This window comes from Mercenaria mercenaria, chromosome 19 (genome assembly GCF_021730395.1).
Source record: "Mercenaria mercenaria strain notata chromosome 19, MADL_Memer_1, whole genome shotgun sequence".
Classification (NCBI taxonomy): Eukaryota; Metazoa; Mollusca; class Bivalvia; order Venerida; family Veneridae; genus Mercenaria; species Mercenaria mercenaria.
The window spans coordinates 29,524,126-29,544,299 of record NC_069379.1 but is presented as its reverse complement, the minus strand read 5'-3'; the positions used below and the strand labels follow the sequence as shown (position 1 = coordinate 29,544,299).

The 20,174-nt window shown below is 32.7% G+C and overlaps 1 long non-coding RNA gene across 6 annotated transcripts; it reads right to left on the bottom strand.

The window, feature by feature from the left end:
- Positions 1–1,503: 1,503 nt before the first annotated feature.
- On the bottom strand, positions 1,504–18,577 carry LOC128551131 (uncharacterized). Of its 6 annotated transcripts, XR_008368636.1 has the most exons (5): positions 18,422–18,572; positions 10,352–10,543; positions 9,938–9,992; positions 7,046–8,553; positions 1,506–1,858 (listed from the first exon to the last, which is right to left on the bottom strand). It is a non-coding gene; the product is annotated as an uncharacterized LOC128551131 (long non-coding RNA). The 6 variants fall into 6 exon arrangements; XR_008368640.1 differs by having other exon boundaries at positions 1,504–1,858; positions 7,046–7,195; positions 8,382–10,543; positions 18,422–18,575; XR_008368638.1 differs by having other exon boundaries at positions 1,504–1,858; positions 9,938–10,543; positions 18,422–18,573.
- Positions 18,578–20,174: the final 1,597 nt, after the last annotated feature.

Here is a 20,174-nt window from a genome sequence, read left to right as displayed (position 1 = left end):
TTTTGGACAAATGTCCATAGTTTCGTTGCAGTGTCTGCACAATTATCCCGTTGTAACACATCTGATCTTATCGTTTCTAAAATATATCTTAACATCATATTGCCCTGGTCAAAGTGAGAGGTAACCAGGTAGTTTACGCGGATTTTGGTATCTTATCTTTCATAAAGTCAAAGCAAAACATGTCTGCTATTATATTGCTTTATTGCATTCATTTCTTGCGACTAAAGGGACTTTCATTAATTTCCATTCATATTTTAACAAACATAGGCCGAGAAGTTACATATGTAGCAAGATATAAAAAGAACTTTATTCATTTAAAAAAAATTGCGAAAAATATGTGCATATACGAGAGTATACGGTCCCGTATATGTCTAATATACGAATATCATATAAAAGGTATCTTTCCTGAAAGTATGATCAAAACCTACGCCTTAAACATACGTTTGGACCTTGACAATCCCTAACTTTGAATACTGACATAAACTGTTGAAACGTAAAGACTCTATAGTTCTCATTCAGTTTTATTAACGTTTCGGCCTTAAGGCCTTTATCAAAATGACAAATTCCGAGAATTACTCTACATCATGGCGTCTCATAATATAACCACATATGAAATACAAAACCGGAACTGACGTAACGTTATTAAACGTAACGTCAAATCCCGCTAAAAAGCGATACACATTTATGATGCCCAAGTGCTGTCTTCTGGCCTAATGAAGATATGAGTAAAAAGTAAAATACTTAATGTGCAGAAACACATCAAGCTAGTGAAGTCCCAATGCTATCATGGGAGACAAATTAAAATTATATCCTTATCAATACGTTGGTAGGACAATGAAAGTTTATATACCATAGATATATAACAAACAATAAGCTAAAACAAACAAAGATACTCAAAAAATTTTGCATTCAACCATTAGATCATTACTAAAATGAACAAAATTAAATTTAAAAACGAATAGTTTATCATCAAACGAAATAGAAACTATAAAATATAGGCAAATTTTATGTATAAAGGGAAGTAGATACTAAAAAGAAGTAAAAAAAAAATAAAAAAAATTCTATATTAGTAACGGAACCAGTAAAATATTACAATTATGTATTTGAAACTCACAAAAACGCGTTAAAGGCAGAAAAAAAGGACATAATATATGAAAGAAATATGTTGTAATATGTTGAAATATTATGCTGAAACGTATTTATGCTAAGTATGAATGAACGGATCCATGTGAGAAAAACATGAATGTCCAATTAAAGAATACGGGATTCCCGTATATGGAATGTTCCATATACGGGAATAATGTTTCCGTATACGCCCGTATATTAGGAGTATACGGAATGCGTACACTCCTGTATACGGAACCATTTTCCGCAATGAAAGAAGTCAAAATTTACACTTTAAAAGTTCCTTATTGTTAATTTCTTGATTATCAGTGTTATATTAATAAGGACTCTACTTCACCAATCATGTGCCACAGATTAATGCATATACAGGTAAATCTATCGATATATTCATTTTATCATGCTGAACTTTTGTTACCTCTATTCCATATTTTGCTGCATCCTGCCATATGTTCCTCAGTCTATAACTTCCACCTCCAACCACTATAATGCATTTTCCATTCATCAGGTTACGCTGAGACACCTCGTCAACATTTTCTGACGTAGTCTTATCCCCTTGTTCCACAATGCTGACGACTTCATAGCAAAACTCCTGGTTAGTGTCATTTTCTTCTCCAAATTTTTCCATGTCTGGTTTCGAATCCAGTATAGAATCCAACGTCTTATTTATTCCTACTCGTATGACTTTCTCTTCCGACATTCAAAATCAGTCCCGCTGGAACGACCTATTCGTGAACTGAGAAAGCATATGTATGTATACTATTATTCATAATAAAATATTTTAAGCAGAGTGATCAATTTCTCATTACGAAAATAAGATTTTTTATCTTTGAGTCTATTTTATTCAACTGTATCACAGAAGTTGGTTCATGTTTGTGTCTTTATACAATGTAGTACTTAAGATAGCATGCGCCTCAGTCGATGTTTAAAGGGTTCCGTTTCGACAACATTTTTCAAACGCAATTCATCATATTTCTTATTTAACGCGTATTTTACATTTTTGATATTTCTGTAACCTCTCTCTCAAAAACTAACATAATGATGAAAGCGTAATTTGCTATCGATTTGAGGAAAAAAACTTACGGAGTCCTCGTAATACCATGTTACGTTACCCCTACCTCTAAATTACAGGCTAATTTAATTTAGGTTTTCCACTCATATATCTCTTTTCAAATTTTAGTATCTTAAAGCCTCATTCATTAGAGTTTAAAAAAGGTTATGTTTTCATCTTTTCATTCAAGGTACAAATAAAGAAGCTTTCCGTTCTAGTACACTGCAAAAAAAATGAATTAATGCATAATTATACAGTTATATTTTGGGAAAATTAGACACATCAATTTATCACAAGAGTGAAAATATTCAATATAGCACAAATGAGTTCTGAACTTTATTCATATTCATGAAGAAGGTATTATATGTATTTTAGCTTTGCTTACGATGTGATGATATTCAATATACATGTATTATTAAGTTTCTAATGAATATTTAACTTTAAAATTTAAAAAAGAAAATGGTCCTTTTAGGGTATACATTTTGTACTTTATGCCTGTCTGTCTACAATTAGTAAAATACAGATAATGTGCTGAAATTAATTCTGTTTGACAAAAAATAAATTGTTTATTATTTGCCCTTCAAGATCACTGCAAACGGCTTGGTTATCTATATATTTATTTAACTATTGTTTCATATTATCTGCATTTTCTATGTGAAGAAAGCAAAATGGTCTTTTTAAGCTTTGTTGAGACGAGTATATTACGGATATAGCAATTAGTGGATGTTCCATAATATTATTTTGTTTACGATCAACAGTCAATTTTAAACAGCTTGAGGATCGAAATTCAAATTTTCAAAAAGAAAAAAATGAGCCGCTTTACTCCGGGTCTGAATGGAGCTGAATTCCGATATTCGAGCTTGCATAAGATCCTATTAAGCTAGCGAAGAAAGTGCCACGTCTAAAGACTTGATTATAAATGTGCAAACATAGTAATTTGATTTCACACCAAACTGTTTAAAACCTGTATTTATAGGTTATTAGCTTTGTATCGGGAAATATGCACGAGTTCTTCAGCGAAAATATTGCGCGACTTTAGGAGCGCAATATTCGTCCGCTGAAGAACGAGTGCATATTTCCCGATGCAAAGCTAATAACCTTTTTATTACATACTCATCTACACATGTAAATATAATGTAAGCACCATAAATTTATTCAATAGCCTGAATAGGATTGACAATACTGAACTAAATAGAAGAAAATAGTGCAACAGCACGCACTTAAATACGTCACGCACCCGATATGAAATTCAGGCGTCATTATATGGAAAAATATTGACGTTTCCGGTACCAGTGTAACTTAACGGGGAATAAAAACGAGTATGTAATAATTGATTATATTGATTATCAAATAAAGTGTAATAATAGCGAGCTTCTATCTGATCGTAAATTATACTTGCAAGGTGATTATATATATTTGTTGTCATAATGTGTTTGCTTCGAATACCGTTATAACGTTATAGTATTTAGGTCCCGATTGGTTGACCTATTTATTTCTGGTAAAGACGCGCAACAAATACCAGTACCTAGTTACAAATTGACAGGGACATATATAAGGTCAAGACAATGTCTTCAATGCCTAAATAAATTGTCTTCAATGCCTAAATAAATTATAAAATAAATGTGTCAATATATACTGTACTTGGTGTATTTGGTGACTTTATGCCATACTTTGCTTGTTTCTACAGTGTTTTTTGTGCTATGTTTTTAAAACTATGCTGAAAAAAGACCTAAATTTTCCACCTGTCATCTTGTCTAATAGCTGTATTATACCATCAATATCAGAATGATTTGCTCGAAGTTCAAGTTCAGTTGGGCGGTAAAAGTAGGTCACTAGGTTGTGGTAGATCTTTAATAAAATCTATCGTTGCAAACACTGTAAATGAGCCTTCATAATATTTGTTAAATCCATATGATCATCAATGTTAATATAACGATACATAGGCGAAGAACGGAGTAGACCGAGAATTGCCGAACAGTCTCGACAGTCAATTTACCTGTATATGCACTAAGTCTTGTACAAAAAGACGTCGTTACTATAAAATATCATATATCAACGTGTGGCCGTATCCTTATAAACTTCTGAGAAGTGCACCGGTAAATTGTTTGAAATTTTGACATCTCAAACGCTTATAAAAATATAAATATTGAAATCTTACATATATACACGTACTCATACAAAACCTAATATCTCTTATACACGAAACAAGGGGTTGCAAGTTTTAGCCGCCGGTCCTCCTAACAAAGTTACGACTCTTGAGTCGTCCATATAGATAATAGCAACACAGAATTAAAAATGAGATTTACCAGCTCTACTCTATTTGTGATATTTGCTGGGTTTCTTATGTTAGGAAACAATAAAGTAAAACTATATGGGATATGTGTCTATTATGTGTCTATGCATACAGATGTAACGTTCTTAACACACATCTCTGGATAGCCTAAAACTCTTTGCAAATGATAGTCTTTCAATCTAGCCAAGTTGCTAAATAAATAAACCTCTTCAGAGCAACAGCCTCCGTACAACAAACATACTCCGTTTCCCCGCGATGCTTCACGGAGGATGCCCTTTATTTGAAATCGGAATGTCCGACTACTCTCTTCCATGTAGAATTTGTAATAATGTTTAAAAAGTCAATAATGTTTATTCGAACATGATAACAAAAGGCCTTTCAAATATTCGGAAGTTTTAATAACTTAGGCAAATAATTTTTGGCGCGTTGTGCTATGTTGAAATGAATATTCCTCATTTATCCTTTTCATACATGTATGTGTCGGTTAGGTTCTGTATACCCCAGTATATTTTTCTGAAGACTGAAGACGGCTATTTTTATTTAATAATACTAAGAAAAATCAAACAGTACAGTTTGTCTAAAAAGGGGGTATGCAGTAAACATACTCAATTGCAGTACCTTGTGATTAGGGGCTAGTTGTAGCATTATATAATTTGTACGAAGATATTGATTCGGTGGCCCCGTTTCTTCAGTCGACAGAAAATAAATCATTCTTCATTTTATTAGGTTTGTTTTTGTTCGTGTCAAATTTTATCATTATATGGGTGTTACATGAAATAATATTGAGGGATGTTTTTTATTTAAAACTCAACGTCATATTTGTCGCCTTGATGTCACTTTAACTCCCTGAGGCCGATATCGTAACATATCTGCTGCGGCGAGATAAGAATTACCACCTAACGTCGAAGAACATTTTCTGATCTTATCACAATCTCACGCGCATGCAGTGAATTGAAATCGTGAAGGGAATCATGGGTGATTAAAATAAATTAAGATAAACTTACAAAATCTTCAAAGTTCATATTTTAACTTCGAAATATTCACAATTTTAACGAACCTTCTGCATTGAAAATATTTGAACGTTTCTGGTTCGCTTACTTTTTCACATGTAAAGGCATTGAATTCCAATGAATAGAAATACAATAAGAACATTTACATAATCATACTTAAAATTGACACCCGTTTTTGTGTGAATATCGATCATGGTTAATTTTGATGTATATATGTACACAAACGTTTTGTGACACACGCTGAGACGGTTAAGTTATATTTACATTTACCTTTATAAAATACAAAAACAACGTGACTACATAAACATATGTCACGTTGTTTTAGTATTTTATAAAATATGTTTTGTTGTGTTCATGTTGTTCAGTTTGTATTGTATTCGATATAAGTGTACGAATATTTCAGCCTTCTAAAGCTTAACTTTTTCCGACCATTCATTTAACTGATAATGGAATTTCAACGTTTGAATCATCATCGGACGGAACTAATATGTCAGAAGCTGCATGATAATGAATATTTTCTTTATTTTAAGAAAGATTTTTGGCAGACGACATTATTTTACTCCTTTGAAATACAGTATGAACGAAACACAGTGGATTTCGTCTTTACATGGCCGCATAATTGCAAACACTTATTTTAACAAGGGAACTAATTAGCACTAATTATAAGATCTAAGAAATAATACCCAGTATGCAAAAATAATTTTGCTTTTGCCAAGATTATCAAAAATTAACAAGTACATGTCACAATAAGCATGATCGCGGTGCCGCGACTCTACTCGTCAATCGCCGTCCTGGGGAGTCCTGATAACGCGCGTATAGTCGGATATCGACGCTACGGGGGTAGAAAATATTACGCCTATAGTCGCATTTCGGCCCCAGGGAGTTAACGTAAATAATTATCAACTTCAACTTTCAAATGACATTCACAAATTTTACACCACTTTAAAGACTTTTTGATATGGAAATCTGATGAATAATAAGCAAATCGATACATCAAAAATGCAAAATAGGCATTAAATGAGAAATATGCTTAATTTCATATAAAACAAAACGTCGAAGCCGAACCCTTTAACTTAAACTTAGGCGCATTCCACCTCAAGTCCTCTGTTTGAAATTGATATATACCTTTACAAACGTTATAAATGTCAGATTTTATATTTTCAATTGGACAGAGTCTGATGTTAGTAAGTTCTATAGCGGTCAAATTTAAAAATGTTCTGGCAAGTTGAAGTGAAGACTAAGACATGTACGAGCACCTAGGTGATATCACTCACATACCGTTCCCCTTCTTGATTCCATTTGCAGAAAAATCAAATGTCCAATTTTGCAATATACATAATATACGATATGTGGCACATAAAAGCAACACTTGTTATCAGATATATAATGAATTCAAAATCATCGCATCTTCAAATGAATTAAATGAAACTTAAGGTGCGGAAAATGTTTAGTAATAAACATGACATAAAAAGGTAATAAATATAATCTACCTGAATACATAAAGCGTGACAAGCAAGTGAAAACATGTTGAAAGACAAATTTTAAGGTCGTTGATTTCAAATCACTTACCCGTCACCGATGAGCACTCAAGCCACAAGCAGGGCGTTTGATTTTTCATGTGCGAAAGTCATCCGGCTTGCTTCGGTTCTTTCCAGTTGCTCGCCTGTGATGAAATAATGTACAGGACTGGCACTCTGGGACTTCCTCCACCATCAATAGCTGGAAAGTCATCATATGACCTATTATTACATACAAGGCTATACATTCCGTTAAGTTACAGTGGAACCTGAAAAGTGAATATTATTTCCATTTTGACGTTCCAGTTTAATATCGGGTGCGTGACGTCATTTGTGACGTCAGTTCAATGCATGTCGTCACGTTCAAAAGTTCTTTAGCGACGATATTTTCAGTTTTACACAAGCTTAAGAACAAATTTGTACCATTTATATAATAATTACAATTGTAATATGTGTATGTAATAAAAAGATTATTTGATTTGCATCGAGAAATATGCATTCGTTCAGTTTCGAGGAATAATATCGCGCTCTTAAACTCGCGCAATATTTCCGCTGCAGAACTCGTGCATATTTCTCAATACAAATCTAATATCTCTATGATATGACCTATGATTTTGTCGGTTTGACATTCAATTCATATGAGTATACTGAATACTTATGCAAATTTAAAGATCTGACACTTTATTAACGTAAATAAGGTAATTATCGTAAAAAATAGTTTGAGTTAAAATATGATCATTCCTATTGCATTCTGTGCTTTTGAACTTCTTAAATCTTGGGTCTCCTCTTCGGGCGAGACTACGATCGGAAGTTTGTTCGCAATGTAGTAGCTTCAGCACAGAATCAGATGACCGCAATAACTAAATGCAACGGTAAATGTGTTTGTTAGCATAAGGTCGTCTTCAATTTGTTTAAAATTGCTTATCTGCTATGCGTAAAATCCTTATCTTAATAAAAAAGCACAATTTTGTAAAATTGTTTTCTTCTACTTAATTATTTATTTTAAGGTTGGGTAAATACTTTTTTCTTGACATTTGAAATGAACGATGATGTAGTTCGAAAGTATGTTTTAATTCTGTTTTGATCAACTGACAGGTTTTATAGGAGGCTTGTTTCTTTGCATGCTATATTTGTAAATTACTACCTGGTTGGAAAATAACAACATTTTGATTGTACGAAAATGTGCTTGGTTGACATTATCCAGTTTTATTTCATTTAACGACTTTGTTTATGAAATACATTGATCATAAACTGCCATATGTTTCTAAGTCTATAACTTCCACACCCGATCACGATAATGCGCTTTCCATTCATGAGGGCAAGCTGAGACGCCTCGTCCGTGTTTTTAGACGTAGAAGTAATGCTGCCGACTTTATAGCGAAACTCACAGTTAGTGTCATTTGCTTCTTGTAAATTTTCCATTTCTGGTTTCGAATCCAATATATAGTCCAACGTCTTTGTAATAAATACTCGTAAGGCTTTCTCTTTCGACCCAATTTCTCGAAATTTGAGTTAAGTTTACCCTTCTTCACTTTACAAATTCAGTTCCACTGGAACGACCTACTCGTAAATACAGAAAGCATATGTATGCATACTTATAATCATAATAAAACATTTAAAGCAGATTGATCTTTTTTTTATTAAGAAAATGGTTATTCTATCTTTTCACAGAATGTGGTACATGTGTGTGTGTGTGTGTGTGTGTGTGTGTGTGTGTGTATTTTATATTTCTTAAGATAGAATGCGCCTCAGTCTATGTTCAAGAGGTTCCGTTTCGACATTTTGTTTAAAACAAAATTCATTATATTCCTAATTTAACGCGTACTTTACATTTTTGATATTTCTGTAGCCTCTCTCTCTGCAAGCCTTCAACAACGCCTATTGACGTCATTTTTAATGAACCGGGATTTCGCGTCCGTCAGACTGTTATTGTAAATCGTTCTTTTCAATGAAGAAGTATCGATTTGCTTATTACTCGTCGTATTTTCATATAGCAATGTCTTTAAGTTTGTGTATATCATTTTAAAGGTGACGTCAATATTTACTTTTAAGTGATGTCAGAGCGACAAATATGACGTTCCATTTAGAATAAAATGTTCCAATTAATCTTGTCTCATGTAAAACCCAAACGATAGCGTTTGCCAAAAAATAACATAATGATGAAAGACTAATTTGCTATCGATTTGACGAAAAAACTTACGAAGTCACCGAAATAAAAATATCGTAAAATCATGTTACGTGACCTCTACTTCTATATTACAAGCTAATTAAATTTAGGTTTTCCACTTCTACATCTCTTTTCCAATCTTAGTATCTTAGAGCCTCATTTATGAGTTTCGACAATGATGTGAAACGAGGAATGGTATCCGAGGAAGCGATTTTATCAAAAGAGGTTTTTTTATCTGTATTAATCGCCACTATTGTGCGAAATTATTTCAATGCAGAATGTTTGACATACCTCAATGCGACCACTGTGCTTAACATACGGATCAAATCATTTTTAAATAAGCTTTGAATACAGATTTTCTTTATAATAAAGATAATGTTTTCAATTATTATTCAAAATATATATAAAGAAGTTTTCCGTTCCAGTACACTGGTAAAAATTAATTTATTCTTATACAGTCAAATAAGACTAAATAAAGACCCATCAATTAGCTTAGGATCTTTAGGATCGTAATTTGGGAAAGCTATGAAGTTGAATTCCGATATTCGAGCTAGCATAAGATCCTAAGCTAGTTAGAACAAAGTGTTAAATGTGCACCCATAGTTATTTGATTTCATACAAAACTGTTTAACGCTTAACCTTACGAGAAAAAAAATCAAACAACTCCAAATCATAGAATGAAAGAATTGTTTTCTTAGGAAAGTTGAAACCCCATTGTGATTCCAGTTGGAGAAAGATCTGTGCAATTTTGCACTAAATATAATGTGCTATACATACCGTTCCCTGAGTTGATTCCAATTCACAAAATATGCGTTGCACTTGTTACGAAACACTAAAAGGTGAACTGTGTCTATTAACGTAACACAATGAACAACGTATAGAAAGAATTTGCACCGAAAATCCAGCTTTTGTTTAATTTTTAGCTAAAGATATTAATCAGAGTTCCCCGATTTGATGCACGTTCAAGCAACACTTGTTATCAGATATTTGCTAAAAATCTAAATCATCGCGTCTTTTAAATAAACGTTTCAAACGTATATAATGAGATAAAGGTGCGGAAAAATGTGTAGTAATAAAAGTGACATCAAATAAAAGTAATAGGCATAATTTACCTCAATAAATAAAGCGTGACAATCAAGTCAAAACATTTCGAAAGACAAATTTTAAGGTCGTTAATTTCAAATCACTTACCCGTCACCGATGAGAACTCAAGCCTCACTTGGTGTGTTTTTATGTGAGAAAGTCATCCGGCGTGTTCCGGTTCTTTCCAGTTGCCCGCCTATGATGAAATAATGTACATGGCTGGCACTTTGGGTAGTCCTTCACCATCAATAGTTGGAAAGTCACCATAAGATCTATAATTATGTCGGTTTGACGTTCAATCTATGACAATGACAATGACAAAGTTTTATTCGCTTTAAGGCCTCCGGCCCATGCAAAATATATATACATTTACAAATACGTGCACAAAGTTAGCATTTGTAAAGTCAATCAAATAGACATAATACATTTATATCAGGCAATATCTTTCAAGTACTGGTTAACAATATGTGGTTATAACTCCTGCCTACAAAGTTTTATTTTGTGATGGCATGGTATAAGAATACAGCAACTGTCTTGATAAATTCTACATTTTTAGATGACATAAGCATATTAAATTTGTTAACATTTGGTTGGAGATAATACTTTTGTGGTAAATATGAAACACGTAGATCTGAGTAACAGGTACATTTCAACAAAAGTGGCATTCATCTTCAATACTATTAGCATCACATACTTTACATAGTCTATTTTGTCTTGAAATATTTGCATACCTTCCTTTTTCAATTTCAAGATCATGACTACCCATTCTAAAACTGACATAAATATACCTGAACTTTCTAATATTTAAGACATCTAGATAAGGTTCGAAAACAAAATCACTTTTGTACAATTTATAACTTCTAAGTTTCGGGTTAACACTAACAGTTTCACACCACTCCTGTGTACTGACATCTCTAAGTCAGTTTTAGAACATATTCAAAAAAGAGTTTTCATGTTGTACATTTTGATCATGCCATGCATAACCAAACCCGAAGGTCTGGAACCATGTTTTAACAGAAGTAGCCCAATTTACACACACATATCTGTCATCATGTAACATCATGTTTTAACATTTTTTCTCAAGTCTTTCATCTGGCATTTTTAAAATTTTAAGCCAGTACTTTAAGGCCCTTTTATATGTTTTTTTATATACAATGGATATTTTCACCCAAGATTGCAGGATTTGATGCTTTTTTGTTTGGCACACATAAACCTTTTACATGCATAATACTGAACATGTTCAAGTTCTTCAAATTTGTCCTAGCCCCATACTTCTGATCCATACAATAACTGGGGACAAATTTTGCAGTCAAATATTTTATAGAAAATAGATTTAGGTAATTGACCATGTTTATACAATAAATGTAAAATTGATATCAAAACTCGTTTCCCTTTGACACACAATTCATGAACCATACTATTCATGGACATCTGCTTAGTAAACGTTAATCCAACATAACAAAATCTATTTACAAGTTCTAATTGTGTGTTATTATAAGACCATTTTACATTTCTGGCTAAAATTCCACCAGTTCTGAAAACAGCAATTCTTGTTTTATTTTCATTTACCTTTAACATATATTCATTACATAATCCTGATAGAACATTTAGTTGTTTCTGTAGACCATAAACAGTGTCAGACATTAGTGCTATATCGTCTGCAAACATTAACAGAAATAGTTGCATAGTATCAGGATGTAACTGAATACCCTTTACATCCTTCTCAGACAAACATCTTTCTAATTCGTCTATGAAAAAACAAATAAGAAAAATCAACAACAACACGTGTAGCGTTTGTTCATAGATAATTATTAACTTCCAACGTTTCGGCGTTAAGCCTTCCTCAGGGAAGAATAACAATAAAAACAACAGACGTGACGTCGTTAAACAACGTCGCGTAAAAAAGCGGTAAAATGTATACAAAGTTTAGATCTACATTATTTACAATGTTAAATAAATTAAAAATAACGTTTCTTTAAACGGATTTAACAAACATACCGAGTAAATTGTCGGATAGTGTTTATACAAAATTTCCTATACTTACGTATATAAAAAACAGAAATAGGAAAAAACAACGATATACTCGGCATTACATATCTATATATGTAGATCAATACAATTAGTTGATTGGTCAATTTAATATCAAATAAAACTTTAGAATTTAACCATCTGGATAGAGCGTTTCAATTTATGTATCCACACTGTTTCTTTGCAGAGACGATCAATGTCATTTCTTACAACTCAATAGGCATAAAAAAAGTCCTTTAAGCAATGATCTCGTAAATTGAAATGTGATGCAACCATTGAGGAAAAGTAGGGTCAGTAAAACTATTAATATCAAATCGGTGACTGTTCATGCGTTTTGATACAGGTTGCTTAGTTTGTCCCACATACTGTTTGTCACTTTTTGCAAGTAATCAATAAATTACACAGTTACTTTTACAGTTTACGTTATGGTGTAAACTGTTATGCTTGACCAGTCATTTGACTGGTAAATTCTAAACCTGTTTCGATATTGGTACAATGCGAACATCGGCTACCATTACATCTCTGTGAGAGATAAAGTTTATCACTTTGCTTATTGAACTCTGAACTTATCAAATAGTCTTGTAAATTTTTCGGACGTCTATAGGCAACAACAGGTTTACAGTTCTCATAAATGGATTTAGTTGTAAAGCTTTTTGATAGGTTCAAAATACTCCAGTATTTATTAATAGTGTTACCTATTAATAAGTGTCAGTTTGTGTACACGTGCGTGCGTGTGTGCGCGAGTGTTTCTATTTGTTGCAGGCCTATTGGGCGGTCTTTGTCTCTGGCTGTGTTTGCTGTGCTATTTGATTCCATGAAATTTACACCTACCTTTTACATTTTCCTATATGACGATTATTAAAAAAAGCACAAATCAGTCACGCACGTGTACACAAACTGACAGCGAGGAGAAAACGAACGGAAGTGTGTATATTGGTTATCCCTTGGTTAAAGTTTTCTATAGAAGAAATTACGCATAGAAATGTCTCACAAGAACAAAAATGCCCTGGTGGCAAACTTATGTAGAAACATTCAACAATGCAAGTGAAGCAAGTGTATTAATGTCATGGAAAATATGCAGGAAAACCCTGAAATGTTTAGAAAGTTTAAAATAAGATGATCAATTAAGGTAAACTTGCAATATTTTACAAGTTCGTGTTTGTGTCTCAAAAGAACTATCCAGCTTTTAACAGGGTTTAATGTTGGGAGGAAGACCCCAGGTGCCTCCTTTGGACATAATTTTAGTCATGAACTGGTACTTGAATAAAGCCATGTTTGTTCACAAACCCAGCTTGATGGCTTACTCGTATTAGAAATAGTTATACAAAGATACGCGAGCGGACAATTACTACGTTTACGTTTAGTTTACGTAAACATGCAGTTAACAGTACTATATGCAACAGGTTTAAAACAAGACAAAATCATGATTAGCTAAACAAAGTATAAATATTTATAACTAGTTCAAAAAGTCTAGCCAATGATTTATATTTAATATACATGTATACTAATTGGATGTTTTAGATTTAGAGCATCGCTTCAGGGGTATCATTTTGCGGTAGAGATTCTATTGTGCATATCATGTGAGGAAGCCATCCAGCTGGCTTACGGAAGGTCGGTGGTTCTATGGCCGCCCGTGATGAAACAATGCACAGAGGGGCACCTGAGATCTTCCTCAACCATCGAAGCATGACCTAAATTTGTGTCGGTTCGTCGTCATACCCAACAAATCTATTGTGCATGCAAGTTTCTACGGCATCGACCAGACGCTCGTTTCTACAAACATACTAACATAATACTATGTATGTCCATTACACCTCGATGTATTGGGCATGTCGGAAAATTTGTTAGCACAAAACAGAACACCCGTCTTACTCTGCTGTTCAAATTTCAAATGACATGTGTTTTATTGGTAAATCATGAGAGCAGCAGAACAAAAATTATCAGCCGATGTTGAGAAAGAAAGAAAGAAAAAGGTTACGCTAAATATAACATTCTTGGCGTGATATTGAAATTTGTCTTTATGGTTGCAATTAAATCTGTCAATCTATATCCAAATCTAGATACCAAATTACCATTTGGCAATTTACGCAGTTTGAATTTACGTTTGCAAATATTAGATGTTGTTTACAGTAACTAGGAAAGAAGTTGCGTTTCGCGTGAGAAAACTTAAAATATTTGCAATGTGTGGGTAGATACATTTATTAAAAACCTGTCAAAATTCGAATGCAGAAGGCATGCATTAAATTAAACAAATTTCATAAACGATAACAACAAAGAAAAACTAGTAAATCCTTAATTTGTGCGTTAACGTTCCATTCATTGCCTAATAAGTATGCGATCTTTACATTGAAGAGGATATTAAATAATAAATGATGATAATAACATCTTTGCGCACGGTTCGAATATGCGATTTGTTCACATGTGTAGCAGTTGGGATTAGGTAAGAGTTTATATGCAGTTACACAAACAGACTTATTGTTAGGCCCATTTGGCAATACACAATATGTCTGTGTGGGCAGTTGTACAATAAAATATATCATAGAATGACACAATGCTTCAGTGACGCAAATATTTTGAAACATAACTACATATCTACTGTTACTGTTGATTTAAAGTTGTTTTGTCCTGGAGTGTATTGTATAGAACTTTTCAACATATTAAGTCTGGCATAATTCATTTTGTTGTTTATCGCTGTATCAAAGTAATTCAAGGAAAAATCTGCGAAATTGATATTAAACATATTAAAACCTTAGATAAAATTAGAAATGAATACTAGTACGGGCCAAGTATCGTGCCAGAGCGATCGAGCTATTGAATCACACACTTTCCAAGGTAAAGTTACATAGGGCTGTATACCAAAAATGGTTATATTCCTCAAAGTATCTGGGGCTGCTCCAGTTGCAATTTTAGACATTGTCACGATCCCTGCCAGTAAGCGTAAGCGGTGTGATAAACTATGAATTTAAATGATTATCTTATATATGTAATATGTTATATGTAGTACAAATGTGAAAAACAAAATATATTAACGCTGGAAGATAGCAAAAGAACGCATTTCTTGCCGAACATCTGTCAACATTTTCAAGGGGAGGCCCGAAAACCCAATCCGCCGGGAGATGGAGACCCCCTCCCCCACCTACCACACATTCGCAGCATTTCTGCTTGGTTCGTAGCTGTTCATATGGCGTACAGTTCAAAATAGTCTAGGTACGCCCCTGGATGCGCAGCCTTATCATGATCTGCACTGCTCGCAAAAGCAGATTCAGTCGTGCGCATTATGATAAGGGTTGAGATAGTGAATCCGTTAAAATAGATTTCCGTGAAATTACTTAATCTGGTATGATAATTCCGATTTCGCAGGTTATCACTAAAGATGATGCAATTATAAAGTTTTCTGTATCAGACGGGGAATGCCGAAAATGACATACGAGAAATAAATAATCACACTGAAGTTGCCGATTGTCAATACGGGTTCGCAATCTCCTGAAAGCATGCGCAGTGAAATAGGTTATTGTTCGACTTTGTGTCCGTTTCGAGAAATTTGATGATATTGTTTTGCACATGCAAGGGCATAAATTTGAAATGTCATTTACCTAAATTATGTACAAATCGTTAAATGTTTTGAGTTGAAATTTCCATCGCTTTCATTACTTTTTTATCAACGTTCTTTTTCGGTCGTTTACGTGACATTTTCAGCAACACTTGTGATATTATTTTTCATTACACTACATCAAACGGAATAAATTTGATACATTATTAGCGTAAATAAAGTATTTATTGTAAAAAAAAATATTTTGTGTTGAAATATAAATATTTCCATTGCATTCATCGCTTTTTTTACTTCTTGTGTCGTGGTTCTTCTCATCGCGCGAGACTACGATCGGAAAGTTGTTCACAACTAACTATTGTAAATGTAGTAGCTTCAGCACAGAACCAGATGACCACAATAATTAAATGCAACGGTAAATGTGTTTGTTAGCGTAAGGTTGACCTTAGTTTGACAATGTTTAGAATTGCTTATCTGCTATGCGTAAAATGCTCTAGAATAATACTTATCTATTAGTAAATAAAAAAGTACAAATTGGTATATTTGTTGTCTTCTATTGTGTATTGTAAGGTTGGCTAAATACTTTTCCATGACATTTGAAATGAAATATCATGCCGTTCCAAACTTTTTTTTTTATTTTTGCTGTGATTAATTTTATAAGAGGCTCGCTTCTTTGTTTGCTTTATTGTACGAAAAAGTGCTTGGTTGACACTTTCTAGTTTTATTTCATTTAACGACTTTAGTTTATGAGATACATCGATCATAAAATGTCGATGAGTAATAGTGAACATTTGGAACTACCCGACTGAATAATTGTGTTGGTTTTGGATGACGTGAAAACTTTTAAACATTATTGCATGTAATTATATTTCATGGAACAATTGTTACATTATCTTAGATAATGTATACACTATATTTGATCTTTTTTTCTTTCTTCTACTATTGTTTTATCAAGTGTTTTTATAAAGATATATTTTAAAAGCTTTTTAATAACAGTATTTTGTCTAATTTAACCTATGCTTAGACCAATATGCTGTTGATAAGTTTTCACAATTTCAAACAAAAAATCAAATTATGCTATCATATATAAATTTGCCCATTTTACGACTTGAACCCATCTTTTGAAATTCTGATAAGTCGAAATATCTTTGTAAAGACTCCGTTGATGTAAGAAATGTACTATCAGTAATTTGTAAAATTTTTGGAAAATAGCAAATGGCGGGTTAGATTTTTGGTTCAGAATAGATTTATTACTCAGTAGCTCAGACATTTATAAGAGCCTGCCAATGCGAAACGCAGATGGATATGTCAGAATAAAGACGACAAATATGAACAATTATGCATCAGTACCAGGCGCACATTAGACGTCAGAAATGACACCAAGCAACAGAACTGGCTTTAATTTTATTTAATAGTACTTTACATTATTTTTGCTTCACGCTGAGTATTAAAAGCACAAATGTTATCCTACACACCCTCTTAATTCTATCAACGGAGCTTTCAATAAACCTCAGTGGTAAATTTGTTCTATGTTATCAGTGATGCTTATGTAAAAACGTGACACATGCGTAGGTTCATGTTCAGAACAAGGAACCTAAAGAAGTCAGTTTATCAGAATGGAACAGGTGTAGAATTATAGACAAAATTGACATTCATATTACTGAAAATGTGTCTTTGATATAAGACATACAATTCATATACTGTGAAATCGTTAATATTCGTGGGGAACTAATTATCGTGGACTTCGTTGTTGAGTCAATCCACGAAATTTAATCCCAACGAACAAGTAAAATTTCCATTCATTTTATGTTTAAAAGTTGAAATCCACAAATTTATATCCCTACGAAATTGCCATTTAGACTAAAAACCACGAAAGTTCATGTCCACGAAATTAAATGATTTTACAGTATCAGCAAAATAGTATGTTTCGGAAACCAATAGGTCGTTTAATTCTTTCAGTTTGTGACAGTTCATATTCGACAACACAATCTCACTGATATCTACTTAATTCTGTTGTTGTGTTTACCAGTATTTCTATACATAATTTGTGAGTTTTCGTTTTATATCTTCGCCATAATAAGTAAGCCTTTTCTTTTCGCGCAAATGTTTAATATCACCTGTGAGATGTTCTGCGTCAGGTTTTCAAGTTTAAATATGCAGTCGGTTATTGCCAACATTTCCGTTTTTATTAAATGCGCCATAACGTTTGGATTAAAAGCATCCAATTTATTTACTATATTGCATACCTCATCCGTTTTATCTACAAACATCGGACCGCTAGGATCAAGAATATGGAATGCACTCCATGATCAACAATAAGCGGAATATAAGTATAAAAGTAAAGTGATATGTTTGCAATAAATATAGACTTTGCATTTAGATTAGAGCAAAGCATAATCAAATGTCAGAAATCTTTGATAACATGAATACTTTAATAGCACTCAGATATTTATCGTAATTTATTTAATCGTAATTTATTGTAATTTATCGATTAAGAATATACTAATGAATAACAATGTTAAGCTTTAGTATTTGGTATTTTTAATGTTTATTACCTTTAAATTTTTAAATTTTAATATTTTATAATATAAAGTTTTATTTACCTCGTACGAAATGTCCAGTTGAATATTAAATCTGCTCAAATGTACAAATTGTATGAAACAAAATTTGTATTTGTTACGCTCCAGGTCTTAAACAGAAATAATGAGGAAGTGAAAATAACTCGTCGTTATGTATTGAAATGGAACATTGTAACTATACACATACTTTTGTCTAATTTCGTAACTTGATACTAATTAAACAAAAAGATCCTTGCACTAAAATTTTATTCTTACAGAGCTCTCTCTCTCTCTCTCTCTCTCTCTCTCTCTCTCTCTCTCTCTCTACAAAAAAAGGAATAAAACATTGTTTCCTTTTTCAGACTTTTTAAAATTATCTACGTTTTGCTTATTATAATATTAATAACAAAATTGAAGGCGTTTATAACACAAATACTAAATAATGCTTCTAAATTCCATGTTAATCATTAATACAATATGGCTAGACACTGCTTTTGTTTTTCCACAGGTTTACATTATATACAATTACTCTATATTACCCCCAAACCATGGTTTTGCAATAAATCAATATATCAGCCACCAAACATTTTTGTTTTATATAGGCGTATTTAATCCATTTGTTTTTTCATTTTTCTTCTAATGAATTCAGTATAGAACTACCATCTAGCACAAATCTTTCCAAATTGACAATAACATTTTAAAGCATATAGTAAAACACTTGTAAAATATTTAAAATTTCACATAAAACATTGTATTGCTTGATTTTTGACAACATTTTAAACCTTTATATCAAATTACAACAGATAGATAGATAGACAGATAATTCTTTTATTACAGTGACATTTGTACAACATGATAAATACAACAGTAAAATATAACTATTTTACAGTACAACAGGCCCAATGTGCCTATAAGTCACTATTTTATAAATCAAATTAATTTCGACATGGAAAAAAATAATCTGTAGATGGCTGGTTCCAACATTGGAAAAGTTTTTGACTAAAATGTTAGCTAACAATATTCATATTCATCTGAATGTAAACGATTTTCTAAGGTCGAATGCACATGAAAGGAACTTAGCCGTTTTCCGTGGACAGTCAACTAATAATGTTTTTATCAAATCAACATCTGAAAAAGAGTTTCGCTCTAAGTCTGAGATAATCCTATGAAATGTTCGTTGCCTTAAATCATTGTATAAGTCACACCTTAAGAGGAAATGTTTTTCATCTTCAGTCTCATTTTGTACAGTATTTGCATAATCTATTATTAAGGTCTTCGCCAACAAAACGGCCAGTTTCCACTCTAAGAGCTAGAACTCCGCAACGGAACTGTACCATGACTGAGAGTTCTCTTCTGGATAAATTAAGTTTAACATAAGTTTCTGTTTCGTAATTATGTTTGAACAATATATAGGTTCTCAGTTTCGGCGAATAATTCAGTTTTTGCGGCCACTCGTCAGCATAAAAACTAAATAATCTTCGTTTTGCCTCGGAAATATCAACTTGGGATTTATTTTCAAAACTTTCAGTAAAACTGATATGTTCGAAAACTTGCCGAATTTCTGAGTACAAGTTACTATTCATATCAACATTGTCATAATCAAAACTAAAAACCTTTTTGGAATTCTTGTCTCATCAGCTGCAAGTAGTCTATTCCATAGTTTCAGCATATTTAGCCAACGTCTCTGTGTAGAAGGTAACCAGCCTATATCTCCGTTAATTACTAGAATCACTGTCCAAATTAGAAACGGAAAATCTTTTTTTCTGTTTTGGTCCAAAATGTATTTCAGCGGTCAAAA